Source organism: Salmo salar, chromosome 16, assembly GCF_965601325.2.
Source record: "Salmo salar chromosome 16, fSalSal1, whole genome shotgun sequence".
NCBI classification, from domain to species: domain Eukaryota; kingdom Metazoa; phylum Chordata; class Actinopteri; order Salmoniformes; family Salmonidae; genus Salmo; species Salmo salar.
In genome coordinates, this window is record NC_138306.1 from 27,224,296 (window position 1) to 27,239,121 (window position 14,826).

Genomic DNA, 14,826 nt, shown 5'->3' on the forward strand with positions numbered 1-14,826 from the left:
TCGTTTTACTGTGGATATAGATACTTTTGTACCGGTTTCCTCCAGCATTGTTACGCACGCCTCTAGAAAGAGGGAACGCAACACCCTGCTACAACTCAACTCTCCTTGTTGTGAATAAGGTAGGGAAGTGTAGGTGTGAACAAGTATGACGAATAGGCAGAGAATACCGTTAACAGGGAATTTATTCCTTCACGTGGTAAGGTTTGGGAAAAAGGGGCTGGACGGAACCAAAGCAAAGAAAGTAAATATCAAAGCCCCCTCTCCTACCTTACCTGACTACCCACTACTTACCTATCTAGCACCACCTGGTGCACTAACCAAAATACAGGGGATGGTCCGCCCAGGTCTTTCCTAGTGTGCATAGACAGCAAACTACTACGGGTATATGTATGCCCGCGGGCCTCTTGCCTAAACACTCCCTAGGTGCCTTCCCCTTCCCCCCTGGGAACAAATGAAACAGAATTACACAAATGTAAGTCAATAATCAAAACACTGCATCCTATTGACACACACAACCAATCAGCTCCCTCAGCAACAACGGACACAGTACATACCAAAATTCTTGGAAACAACCAACATGCTATAACCCTCAGCCATTAGCCTTGTCTCTCAGCAATCATCTCTGTCTCTCCTCTCCCTGAGCAACAGCACACTGGCTTATATTGGGGTTGTTAATTGAGACAGCTGCGTCCTGACGAGGGGGCGGGGTCAGCTCTCCAATCAGCAATGGGGCCGACCAATCAGCTGCTTGGAGAACTTCAGGAAGCCATTACCTGAAACACACTAACAAATATACAAACTACAACACAGAAACTGGGGAACGTAACACGCCCACCACAAAAAATGCAAACATACAGTTTGCAATAACAAAAATCAACGCTTCCCCAGTTACTAAACCCGTGATAGAGCGTCGGCAACCACATTTGCCGAGCCCTTCACATAGGCTATCTGTACATTATATCCTTGTACAATCAGAGCCCACCGCATAAGGCGGCGGTTCTGATTGTACATTTGCTTTAAGAACACCAAAGGATTATGGTCCGTGAAGACCATTACAGGCAAGGCACTGGAACCCACATATACCTCAAAGAACTGTAATGCTAGCAATAAAGCCAGCGTTTCCTGTTCAATTGTGGAGTACCTTGACTGACACGAGTTGAACTTACGGGAGAAGAAACTGACGGGTCGATCCACTCCATCTTCATCTTCCTGCAAGAGAACCGCACCCACCCCCACTATACTAGCGTCTACCTCCAACTTAAAAGGTTTGTCAAAGTTGGGGGCGGCAAGCACTGGGGCACTACAAAGTAGCGCTTTAGCGGACTCAAAAGCATAGTTACAGTCCTGGGACCACTTAAATGGTACCTTCGGACTAAGCAGAGATGAAAGGGGAGCTACTACCGTCGAGAAATCCTTACAGAAAGTACGATAGTAACCTACCATCCCCAGGAATCTGCGCAACTGGCGGCGAGTCGTGGGAGCAGGAAAAGCAACAATTGCTTCCACTTTGCCAGTTACTGGGCGCACTTGACCTCGTCCCACTTGTTTCCCTAAGTAAGTCACTGTAGCCTTCCCAAACTCACACTTGGCCAAATTGAGGGTTAAAGAAGCATTCGCCAACCGCTGAAACACACTTTTCAAGGTGGCGAAATGATCAGACCAAGTAGACGAATGTATTACCACATCGTCAAGATAAGCAGTACAATTTGGTATATCGGCAAAAACAATGTTAAACCTCTTGAGCATCTGATCCCGTTAGCGGGATCAAAATCCAGCGAAAAATCATATCGCCAATTAGCATTAAAAAATTATCATAATTTTTTACAAAAATAAAAAATATATATTTTTTTTTTTTATAGATACACCTCTCCTGAATCGACCCACGTCGTCCGATTTCAAAAAGGTTTTACAGGAAAAGCAAATCATTAGATTATATTAGATGAGTCCATCGTAAAAAGCAGCTTCATAGCCATTTTCCGACCAACCACTTCCATCACATATTATCAATAAACAGCTAAATGTAGCACTAACCTTTTACAAACTTCATCAGATGGCACCCCTAGGACATCATGTTATACAATGCATGCATTCTTTTGTTCAATAAAGGTCATATTTATATATAAAAACAGCATTTTACATCTCTGTCTGACGTTGACTACCTAATTTCCCCTCAAAAGCGTCCCGGTAAACAATGCTACGTTTCAATAAATTGCTATACTATAACGATTTTTTAAATGTATATTGTCAATCTAACATTTATAGATGAATATCTCTTGAGAACACCCGTCATACCAGATTTTAAATTAACTTTACTGGGTAATCACACTTTGCGATAAAAGGAGATGCGATACTCAGAAAATCAGCTAATATACAGTGCTCGGCGCCATCTTGGATGCAACAGTATGAACCATCTCATCTTCAATAATATTGTCAATAATCGCCTACCTTTAGTTGTCTTCATCAGAAAGCATCCCAGGTCCACAACAGATGTATTTTCGGTCAAAAAGTCCATACTTCACGTTCCATTAGCCTGATGTTGGTAGCGCGTCCTATGGCTCTCTCCAAACGCAGCTCTGCACTTCATACTGAAAGCAATCCTCGCGCATGTAGGTTCGTTCAAACATGTCAAACGTTGTATAAAATAAATGTTCAGGGCCACTAACACCAAGAGAGCCAATAAGATTCGAGGGGGATGATTTCATTGCCTTTAAAACCGTTTCCAAAGGTGGGGGCAGACATGGCCGCCGGCGTCATAATGGTGATGGCCCATCCCCTGTGACCAATTTCAAACTCCTGTCATTCACTGAGTTTTGACTCTATAAGGCTCAAACCACTGTGAAAGGACTGGCGACATCTAGTGGAAGCAATAGGAAGTGCCAAAATATTCCTAAACCCCTGTGTTTTTCAATGGGATAGGTTTAAACTCAATACAACACATCAGGTATCCACTTCCTGTCAGAAAATGTCTCAGGGTTTTGCCTGCCAAATGAGTTCTGTTATACTCACAGACACCATTCAAACAGTTTTAGAAACTTTAGAGTGTTTTCTATCCATATATAATAAGTATATGCATGCCCTATCTTCTGAGTTTGATTAGTAGGCCGTTGAAAATGGGAACGATTTTTTTTCAAAATGCGCTGTGGCGCCCCCTATCCTAGGGTATCCTCAAGAGGTTAAAACCGCTGAAAAGTAGCAGGTGCATTACACATTCCAAAGGGCATCACAGAATATTGTACGAAGTTATCTGGCGTAACGAAAGCCGAGATGTCAGAAGCTCGAGAGGTCAACGGCACCTGCCAATAACCTTTTAGCAAATCTAATTTACTAACGTAAGCAGCAGAGCCAATTCTATCAATGCAGTCATCTAAGCGAGGTAGAGGAAAAGAATCAGTCTTTGTAACGGCATTTACTCGACGATAATCCGTACATAAGCGAGACGTACCGTCAGGCTTAGGAACAAGAATACACGGGGAACTCCAGGAGCTGTTACTGGGTTTTGCCATGTCATTCTGTAATAAATAAGCTACCTCACTTTTCATTACCTCCCTTTTCTTTGCATTAACCCGGTACGGATGCTGACTTATAGGAACAGCGTCCCCCACATCCACGTCATGTTCCAAGATGGACGTGCGACTTGGAACATCCTGAAACACAGTGAGAAAACTGTTTATCAATAAGATAAGATCCTTAGTTTGGTCTTTATCCAAATGTTCCATTTGAGACGGTAACTTTTTCAGCATCTCTGAATTACATAAGCGTTCACACTGCTGTAACGTATGGCGTAACTCCAACCCATCCTCCTTATCCTCCTCTAGATACCAGCCAGGCTTCAGCACCACCGCAGCCACACTGGAAACGGCGGGCTGGACAGGCTTTCTTGAGGAGCTGTTGGGAGAATCACGCATATAATATGCTTTCAGCATGTTAACATGACACATTCGGGAAGAACGCCTCCGATCTGGGGTCTTTATCACATAATTGGTGTCACTGAGTTTCTTTTCCACAAGATATGGTCCAGAAAAACGTGCTGACAGAGATGAGCCAGGGATTGGCAACAAAACTAAAACTTGATCACCTGGTGCAAAAGAACGGCCAACAGCCTTTTTGTCATAATGCAACTTCATGCGTTTTTGAGTAGAGGAGAGAGACTTTTGGGCTAATGCACCTGCAGCGTGCAGTCTCTCCCGCATCTTACTGACATAATCCAACACATTTTTAGGGGCGCTACTGGGTGTAGGAGATAAGATATGCTCCTTCAAAACCTTTAGCGGACCCCGTGGGGTGTGTCCAAACACAAGGTCAGCAGGGCTGAACCCTAAGGACTCTTGTATTGTTTCCCTAATAGCAAATAAGACAAAGGGCACCCCCTCATCCCAATCAGTACTGGTATCCATGCAATACTTGCGTAGCATTGCCTTCAGCGTCTGATGCCAGCGTTCGAGAGCCCCTTGACTCTCTGGATGATACGGACTGGAGACCTGATGGGAAATACACAGCGTCTTTAACACACTAGAGAACAGCTTTGACATAAAGTTGGATCCCTGGTCAGTTTGGATTACTTTAGGGAGTCCAAACGTAGAGAAGAACTTCACTAATGCCTTCACCACAGTCTTAGCCGTTATTGTCCGTAGAGGAATAGCCTCTGGGTATCGAGTAGCACTGCACATTATTGTTAGTAAGAACTGGTTACCTGACCTGGTTTTCGGCAATGGACCTACACAATCAATTATCACTTTTTCAAACGGTTCCCCCACCACAGGAATCGGGCAGAGCGGCGCACGTGGAACTGTTTGATTCGCTTTCCCAGTGAGTTGACATACGTGGCATGTCTTACAGAATTGGACAACGTCAGACTTCAAACCTGGCCAAAAAAAATGTCGAAGGACTCGGTTATAAGTCTTCGTGATCCCTAAGTGTCCGGACCACGCCTGGTCATGGGCGAGTGACAGCACCTGCTGTCGGAATGGTGTAGGAACAACCACTTGACACACTTCACTCCAGTCACTAACGGTGTCATGAGCTGCCCATTTACGCATCAAAACTCCTGCTTCCATAAAGTAGGCAGTCTCTTTAGTTTTAGCTTCCTCAATGGAAGTTACCGAAGCAAAACACTTGCGAAGACTGATGTCTCCCTTTTGACATTCCATCACCTTCTCGGGGGTGACAGTCAAAAGAATGTCATGTAATTGGGGCGCGATTTCACTTCCCCTGGGCTGTTTGTCAGAGGTGATCAGCTTCTTAGAGGTAGTACACAACCCATCCTCTTGATCAACTTCTTTAAACAAAACAGTTTTTGACAAATCTATCACGTCACCCATTTGTCTTGCCTGAGCACGAGTGACAGCACAAGCGGGGAACACATGGGGATAACTCTGTGCCAACTCATTGGAGAGAGAGTGGTCACTTTTATCCAACACTTCCAATACGGGTACTACCTTTCCTCCAGCAATATCGTTACCCATTATAAAGGTCACACCTTTTACTGGCAACTTAGGACGTACCCCTACTCTGAATATTCCACTGATTAACTCAGAGTGTACATTCACAAAGTGCAACGGCACTGGGACAAAACCCATTTCAATACCCTGAACTAACACACTGGAACCACAGTATGTATTGTCGGATAAGGGCAACACATCAACCAATATAAATGACTGCGCCGCCCCTGTATCTCTAAGGATTTTAACAGGACGCTGAGATGCTTCGTCATTCGCTATGGACACAAACCCCTCAAAAATGAACGGTTCGTAACTGCGGTCGGGTACTGAGACTTTCAAACTACATTTACTCTGAGGCACCTGTTTTGTTTCAGACCTCACAACAGTACGAATTAGCCCAACACCTGTTGGCGGCTTGGCACGAAAAGGCATCCCTTGTTTGCGTTTTAGTAGGAAGCAATCATTAATCACATGTCCCACTTTATGACAATAGAAACAGGGACGCTCATTTTTCTGGCGTGCTTGATATACTGTGGGCCGACTGGGACTAAAAGTAGGCAACTCAGTAGCTCTACTCTCAGTATGAGCCGAAAACACACTCTTGTGCGTCAACACAAACTCGTCTGCCAACACAGACGCTTCTGACAGGGAGGATACTTTCTGTTCATTTAGGTATACTACAATGCGTTCGGGTAAGCAATTTTTAAACTCTTCCAACAAAATTAACTCCCGGAGAGAGTTGAAATCAGTTACCTTACTAGCAGCATGCCATTTATCAAACAGATTTCCCTTGTCTCTAGCAAATTCCACATAAGTCTTACTAGGAGACTTTCTATGAGACCTAAATCTCTGTCGGTATGCCTCAGGCACAAGCTCATAAGCACGAAGAACGGTAGCTTTGACCACTTCATAGTTCAAACTATCTTCCAAAGGTAGCGCTGATAAAACCTCTTGGGCTTTTCCAGTTAATTTACACTGAAGTAATAAGCACCATACTTCTTCAGGCCATTTCAAGGCTACGGCTATACGTTCAAACACACAAAAATAGGAGTCAACCTCTGATTCTCTAAACAAAGGTACTAAGGCAATCTGCCTACTAATGTCAAACGTGTTGGAAGCTCCAGCTGGTGAGGACGACTCACTAACAGGCACAGTAGGAACAAAGGCTAGCCTCGCTGTCTCTGCCTCCAATTCCATTTGGCGCATTTTGAAATCCATCTGCCGCTGTTCTCTTTCTTTTTCAGCCTCTATTTTACAGATTTCCAAATGCCGCTGTTCTCTTTCTTTTTCAGCCTCTATTTTACAGATTTCTAACTGGAGATTTTCTCGCCTAATTTGGGCTCTCTCTTCCGCTTCCAGTTGAAACTGTATAGAACGGACATCCCTTCTGGCATCACCAGTTGACAGTGGGGAGAGCGGATCAAAACGGGGAAATGTGGCTGGAGCTTTAGCCTCGCCTTCGGTCTCAGAAACCGACGGGCTTACAGGAGCAGCAACATCCCCTACAGGGGTAGTAGGTTCAGGCAGCGGTAACTCAAGCACCTCCTCTTCTAACAATACATTTAACACTAGTTTCTTAACCTCCGCCTTAACTAAATTGTGCGAAATAGACAATGAATAATGGTCAGCCAAGGTCATTAAATCACTTTTACGACACTTATTAAACACCTCCCACGACGGGTTATCCAAAAAGGATTGTACATCAAAAGTAGCCATTGTAAACTACTACACCAAACACAAGAGCCAACAAATAGCTAATGCTATGACGCTCAACACTGAACTAACCACAAACTAAACTAGTCACCCTTTTCTCACAAATCACAGAAAGCTCAGTGCAGCAGGGTCCGGGGGGTTTAATGGTATCCCGGATGAGCCCCCATTATGTTACGCACGCCTCTAGAAAGAGGGAACGCAACACCCTGCTACAACTCAACTCTCCTTGTTGTGAATAAGGTAGGGAAGTGTAGGTGTGAACAAGTATGACGAATAGGCAGAGAATACCGTTAACAGGGAATTTATTCCTTCACGTGGTAAGGTTTGGGAAAAAGGGGCTGGACGGAACCAAAGCAAAGAAAGTAAATATCAAAGCCCCCTCTCCTACCTTACCTGACTACCCACTACTTACCTATCTAGCACCACCTGGTGCACTAACCAAAATACAGGGGATGGTCCGCCCAGGTCTTTCCTAGTGTGCATAGACAGCAAACTACTACGGGTATATGTATGCCCGCGGGCCTCTTGCCTAAACACTCCCTAGGTGCCTTCCCCTTCCCCCCTGGGAACAAATGAAACAGAATTACACAAATGTAAGTCAATAATCAAAACACTGCATCCTATTGACACACACAACCAATCAGCTCCCTCAGCAACAACGGACACAGTACATACCAAAATTCTTGGAAACAACCAACATGCTATAACCCTCAGCCATTAGCCTTGTCTCTCAGCAATCATCTCTGTCTCTCCTCTCCCTGAGCAACAGCACACTGGCTTATATTGGGGTTGTTAATTGAGACAGCTGCGTCCTGACGAGGGGGCGGGGTCAGCTCTCCAATCAGCAATGGGGCCGACCAATCAGCTGCTTGGAGAACTTCAGGAAGCCATTACCTGAAACACACTAACAAATATACAAACTACAACACAGAAACTGGGGAACGTAACAAGCATCTTCACAAGGTCCTTTGCTGTTGTTCTGGGATTGTTTTTCATCAAAGTACGACAGAACCCATCTCCTTCCTGAGCGGTATGATGGCTGCGTGGTCTCATGGTGTTTATACTTGAGTACTATTGGTTGTACAGATGAACTTGGTACCTTCAGGCATTTGGAAATTGCTCCCAAGGATGAACCAGACTTGTGGAGGTCTACAATTATTTTTCTGAGGTCTTGGTTGATTTCTTTAGATCTTCCCATAATGTCAAGCAAAGAGGCACTGAGTATGAAGGTAGGCCTTGAATACATCCACAGGTACACCTCCAATTGACTCAAATAATGTCAATTAGCCTATCAGAAGCTTCTGAAGCCATGGCATCATTTTCAGGAATTTTCCAAGCTGTTTAAAGGCACAGTCAACTTAGTGTATGTAAACTTCTGATCCACTGGAATTGTGATACAGTGAATTATAAGTGAAATAATCTGTCTGTAAACAATTGTTCGAAAAATTACTTGTATCATGCACAAACTAGATGTCCTAACCGACTTGCCAAAGCTATAATTTGTTAAGAAGAAATTTGTGGAGTGGTTGAAAAACGAGTTTTAATGACTCCAACCAAAGTGTATGGTAACTTCTGACTTCAACTGTATGTCATCAATGTCATCCAAAGCTTCATTTGATCATGTGCTTTTTCAAACTGTGTGTTACAAAATGCGAGATCCCACTGATTTTGCCATGGCTCCGGTGCGTTCTTTGATTCCAAGCTGCTTTCAAACGCCAACCTCTACTGGACACCATGCTCACAAATATAGTTAGGATTTTGTATAAAAAAATTCACCTGACCGGTAGCTTTGCAGGTAGAGTACGGGACTATGGAATATTCAGGGGTGTGAAGGTGTGAGGTCGTATCCCATTGAAGGCACACTATTTCGAAAATAGTTTTATGTGAAGCCACTCTTTCTGCACTGTTGTTCAAAGTATTTCGTTTTTTTAATAGTAAACTTGAAGGCAAAGAATTTCCATATACCCTGCAAATTCCCCTCCCCCATATCACAATTTTTGCCACACATAAGTGACATGCCTTCCCTGTAGCTCAGTTGGTAGAGCATGGTGTTTGCAATGCCAGGGTTGTGGGTTCGATTCCCACGGGGGGCCAGCACAGAAAAAAGATGTATGAAATGTCTACATTCACTACTGTAAATTGCTCTGGATTAGAGTGTCTGCTAAATGACCAAAATTTAAAAAAAAATATTAGAAACCTACATGCCATATTGTGTTTTTTTTTCTTGTTTTTTTTTTCTGTACATATAAAAAAAGAGCTATGTTTAGACCCCAGTCCTAGCTACAGGTTATAGAAAATGTGCTCTTTCATATTTCTCCAGTATGTTTCCAGAAGGATAAAGCCTCTACTTCTATGTCAAAGATACTAAAACAAAAACACTATAGTAAACAATATAGTAATATCTGCAAAAGCACTACAGTATGCTACAGTCTGCAGAAACACTACAGTAAATATTACAGTATACTACAATTTGCAAAAACACTACATTTTTTTTGTCCAGCCAAATGAATTGCAGGCAGATCATTGGAGATGTAGTTATCTGTTGTCGTAGTATGAGGTTATTTTTTATTCCTATTGACCCTGACCTCTGACATGACCTTTGACCCTAGACGGCAGTTACTGCCTTCTTGCTTGGTACACCCACTGGAATATCACTCCCCCAGTTAGGGGGAGTGATGAGCTCTACAGCAGAGTCTCAAAACTCAATCACTGGTTGAAAACTGTGTTCTGCCCCTCCCAAAAGATAGAATTTGTAGATAATTGACCCTCTTTCTGGGACTCACCCACAAACAGGACCAAGCCTGGCCTGTTGAGGAGTGACGGACTCCATCCTAGCTGGAGGGGTGCTCTCATCTTATCTACGAACATAGACAGGGCTCTAACTCCTCTAGCTCCACAATGAAATAGGGTGCAGGCCAGGCAGCAGGCTGTTAGCCAGCCTGCCAGCTTAGTGGAGTCTGCCACTAGCACAGTCAGCGTAGTCAGCTCAGCTTTCCCCATTGAGACCGTGTCTGTGCCTCGATCTAGGTTGGGCAAAATTAAAAATGGCGGTGTTCGCTTTAGCAATCTCACTAGTATAAAGACCTCCTCCATTCCTGCCATTATTGAAAGAGATTGTGATACCTCACATCTCAAAATTGGGTTACTTAATGTTAGATCCCTCACTTCCAAGGCAGTTATAGTCAATGAACTAATCACTGATCTTAATCTTGATGTGATTGGCCTGACTGAAACATGGCTTAAGCCTGATGAATTTACTGTGTTAAATGAGGCCTCACCCCCTGGTTACACTAGTGACCATACCCCCCGTGCATCCGGCAAAGGCGGAGGTGTTGCTAACATTTACGATAGCAAATTTCAATTTACAAAAAAAAAACAATGACGTTTTCGTCTTTTGAGCTTCTAGTCATGAAATCTATGCAGCCTACTCACTCACTTTTTATAGCTACTGTTTACAGGCCTCCTGGGCCATATGCAGTGTTCCTCACTGAGTTCCCTGAATTCCTATTGGATCTTGTAGTCATAGCAGATAATATTCTAATTTTTGGTGACTTTAATAACATTCACATGGAAAAGTCCACAGACCCACTCCAAAAGGCTTTCGGAGCCATCATCGACTCAGTGGGTTTTGTCCAACATGTCTCTGGACCTACTCACTGCCACAGTCATACTCTGGACCTAGTTTTGTCCCATGGAATAAATGTTGTGGATCTTAATGTTTTTCCTCATAATCCTGGATTATCGGACCACCATTTTATTGCGTTTGCATTTGCAAGAAATAATCTGCTCAGACCCCAACCAAGGAGCATTAAAAGTCGTGCTATAAATTCTCAGACAACCCAAAGATTCCTTGATGCCCTTCCAGACTCCCTCTGCCTACCCAATGACGTCAGAGGACAAAAATCAGTTAACCACCTAACCGAGGAACTCAATTTAACCTTGCGCAATACCCTAGATGCAGTTGCACCCCTAAAAATTTTAAACATCTGTCATAAGAAACTAGCTCCCTGGTATACAGAAAATACACGAGCTCTGAAGCAAGCTTCCAGAAAATTGGAACGGAAATGGCGCCACACCAAACTGGAAGTCTTCCGACTAGCTTGGAAAGACAGTACCGTGCAGTATCGAAGAGCCCTCACTGCTGCTCGATCATCCTATTTTTCCAACTTAATTGAGGAAAATAAGAACAATCTGAAATTTCTTTTTGATACTGTCGCAAAGCTAACTAAAAAGCAGCATTCGCAAATGGAGGATGGCTTTCACTTCAGCAGTAATAAATGTATGAACTTCTTTGAGGAAAAGATCATGATCATTAGAAAGCAAATTACGGACTCCTCTTTAAATCTGGGTATTCCTCCAAAGCTCCATTGTCCTGAGTCTACACAACTCTGCCAGGACCTAGGATCAAGGGAGATACTAAAGTGTTTTAGTACTATATCTCTTGACACAATGATGAAAATAATCATGGCCTCCAAACCCTCAAGCTGCATACTGGACCCTATTCCAACTAAACTACTGAAAGAGCTGCTTCCTGTGCTTGGCCCTCCTATGTTGAACATAATAAATGGCTCTCTATCCACCGGATGTGTACCAAGCTCACTAAAAGTGGCAGTAATAAAGCCTCTCTTGAAAAAGCCGAATCTTGACCCAGAAATTATAAAAAACTATCGGCCTATATCGAATCTTCCATTCCTCTCAAAAATTTTAGAAAAAGCTGTTGCACATCAACTCACTGCCTTCCTGAAGACAAACAATGTATACGAAACGCTTCAGTCTGGTTTTAGACCCCATCATAGCACTGAGACTGCACTTGTGAAGATGGTAAATGACCTTTTAATGACGTCAGACCGAGGCTCTGCATCTGTCCTCGTGCTCCTAGATCTTAGTGCCGCTTTTGATACCATCGATCACCACATTCTTTTGGAGAGATTGGAAACCCAAATTGGTCTACATGGACAAGTTCTGGCCTGGTTTAGATCTTATCTGTCGGAAAGATATGAGTTTGTCTCTGTGAATAGTTTGTCCTCTGACAAATCAATTGTAAATTTCGGTGTTCCTCAAGGTTCCGTTTTAGGACCACTATTGTTTTCACTATATATTTTACCTCTTGGGAATGTCATTCGAAAACATAATGTTACATTTCACTGCTATGCGGACGACACACAGCTGTACATTTCAATGAAACATGGTGAAGCCCCAAAATTGCCCTCGCTAGAATCCTGTGTTTCAGACATAAAGAAGTGGATGGCTGCATACTTTCTACTTTTAAACTCGGACAAAACAGAGATGCTTGTTCTAGGTCCCAAGAAACAAAGAGATCTTCTGTTGAATCTGACAATTAATCTGGATGGTTGTACAGTCGTCTCAAATAAAACTGTGAAGGACCTCGGCGTTACTCTGGACCCTGATCTCTCTTTTGAAGAACATATCAAGACTGTTTCAAGGACAGCTTTTTTCCATCTACGTAACATTGCAAAAATCAGAAACTTTCTGTCCAAAAATGACGCAGAAAAATTAATCCATGCTTTTGTTACTTCTAGGCTGGACTACTGCAATGCTCTACTTTCCGGCTACCCGGATAAAGCACTAAACAAACTTCAGTTAGTGCTAAATACGGCTGCTAGAATCCTGACTAGAACCAAAAAATTTGATCATATTACTCCAGTGCTAGCCTCCAGTGCTAGCCTCCTGGCTTCCTGTTAAGGCAAGGGCTGATTTCAAGGTTTTACTGCTAACTGTCACGTCCTGACCAGCAGAGGGCGTAATTGTGTTAGTCTTGGTCAGGATGTGGCAGGTGGTTTGTGTTTGTTAAATGTTTGTGTTGTTGATTGGGACTTCCAATTGAAGGCAGGTGTGTTGAGTTGCCTTTGATTGGAAGTCCTATATAGGTGTGTGTGTTTTTCTTTGGGGTCGTGGGTGGTTGTTTTGCACTGCGTTTTTTTTGCCTGCAAACTGTTGCTGCTGTCGTGTTTATTGTTTCCTGTGGATGCTTTACTCCTTTTGTTGGGTAATTAAAGATGAGTATTCACATACCTGCTGCGCCTTGGTTCATTTCTGAAGACAGCCGTTACACTAACCTACAAAGCATTACATGGCCTTGCTCCTACCTATCTTTCCGATTTGGTCCTGCCGTACATACCTACACGTACGCTACGGTCACAAGACGCAGGCCTCCTAATTGTCCCTAGAATTTCTAAGCAAACGGCTGGAGGTAGGGCTTTCTCCTATAGAGCTCCATTTTTATGGAATGGTCTGCCTACCAATGTGAGAGACGCAGACTCAGTCTCAACCTTTAAGTCTTTACTGAAGACTTATCTCTTCAGTAGGTCCTATGATTAAGTATAGTCTGGCCCAGGAGTGTGAAGGTGAACGGAAAGGCTGGAGCAACGAACCGCCCTTGCTGTCTCTGCCTTGCCGGTTCCCCTCTTTCCACTGGGATTCTCTGCCTCCAACCCTATTACAGGGGCTGAGTCACTGGCTTACTGGTGTTCTTCCATGCCATCCATGGGAGAGGTGCGTCACTTGAGTGGGTTGAGTCACTGACGTGGTCTTCCTGTCTGGGTTGGCGCCCCCCCCCTTGGGTTGTGCCTTGGCGGAGATCGTTGTGGGCTATACTCGGCCTTGTCTTAGGACGGTAAGTTGGTGGTTGGAGACATCCCTCTAGTGGTGTGGGGGCTGTGCTTTGGCAAAGTGGGTGGGGTTATATCCTGCCTGTTTGGCCCTGTCCGGAGGTATCATCGGATGGGGCCACAGTGTCTTCTGATCCCTCCTGTCTCAGCCTCCAGTATTTATGCTGCAGTAGTTTATGTGTTGGGGTGCTAGGGTCAGTCTGTTACATCTGGAGTATTTCTCTTGTCTTATCCGGTGTCCTGTGTGAATTTAAATATGCTCTCTCTAATTCTCTCTTTCTCTCTTTCTGTCTTTCTCTCGGAGGACCTGAGCCCTAGGACCATGCCTCAGGACTACCTGGCATGATGACTCCTTGCTGTCCCCAGTCCACCTGGCCGTGCTGCTGCTCCAGTTTCAACTGTTCTGCCTGCGGCTATGGAACCATGCTGGTCATTTATGAACATTTTAACATCTTGACCATGTTCTGTTATAATATCCACCCTGCACAGCCAGAAGAGGACTGGCCACCCCTCATAGCCTGGTTCCTCTCTAGGTTTCTTCCTAGGTTTTTTGCCTTTCTAGGGAGTTTTTCCTAGGGAGTTTTTCCTAGCCACCGTGCTTCTTTCACATGCATTGCTTGCTGTTTGGGGTTTTAGGCTGGGTTTCTGTACAGCACTTTGAGATATCAGCTGATGTACGAAGGGCTATATAAATACATTTGATTTTGATTTGATTTGAATACGTTTCCATAACAATTTTTATTTTTTTTAACTTGTGTTAATATATTTATTTGCATGTGGCCGTCAGTGTCATATAGTTTGATAATTGTATCAGCGAAGAACAATAAATAATACCAAGGTTTACCGTAGACACTGCAGCCCAAAGTTCAGTGAAACCAAGGTAAAAGGCAGTAACTGACATGAGTAACTTTTTACAGTTACTGTAAACATGACCGCCCATTTTCTCCATAACACAACACAATGGAGGCAGGATATTTGTCCACATGATAAAGCATGTATTTAATGTATAAAAAATTAAATAACACATTTTTGACCAAATGCACAGC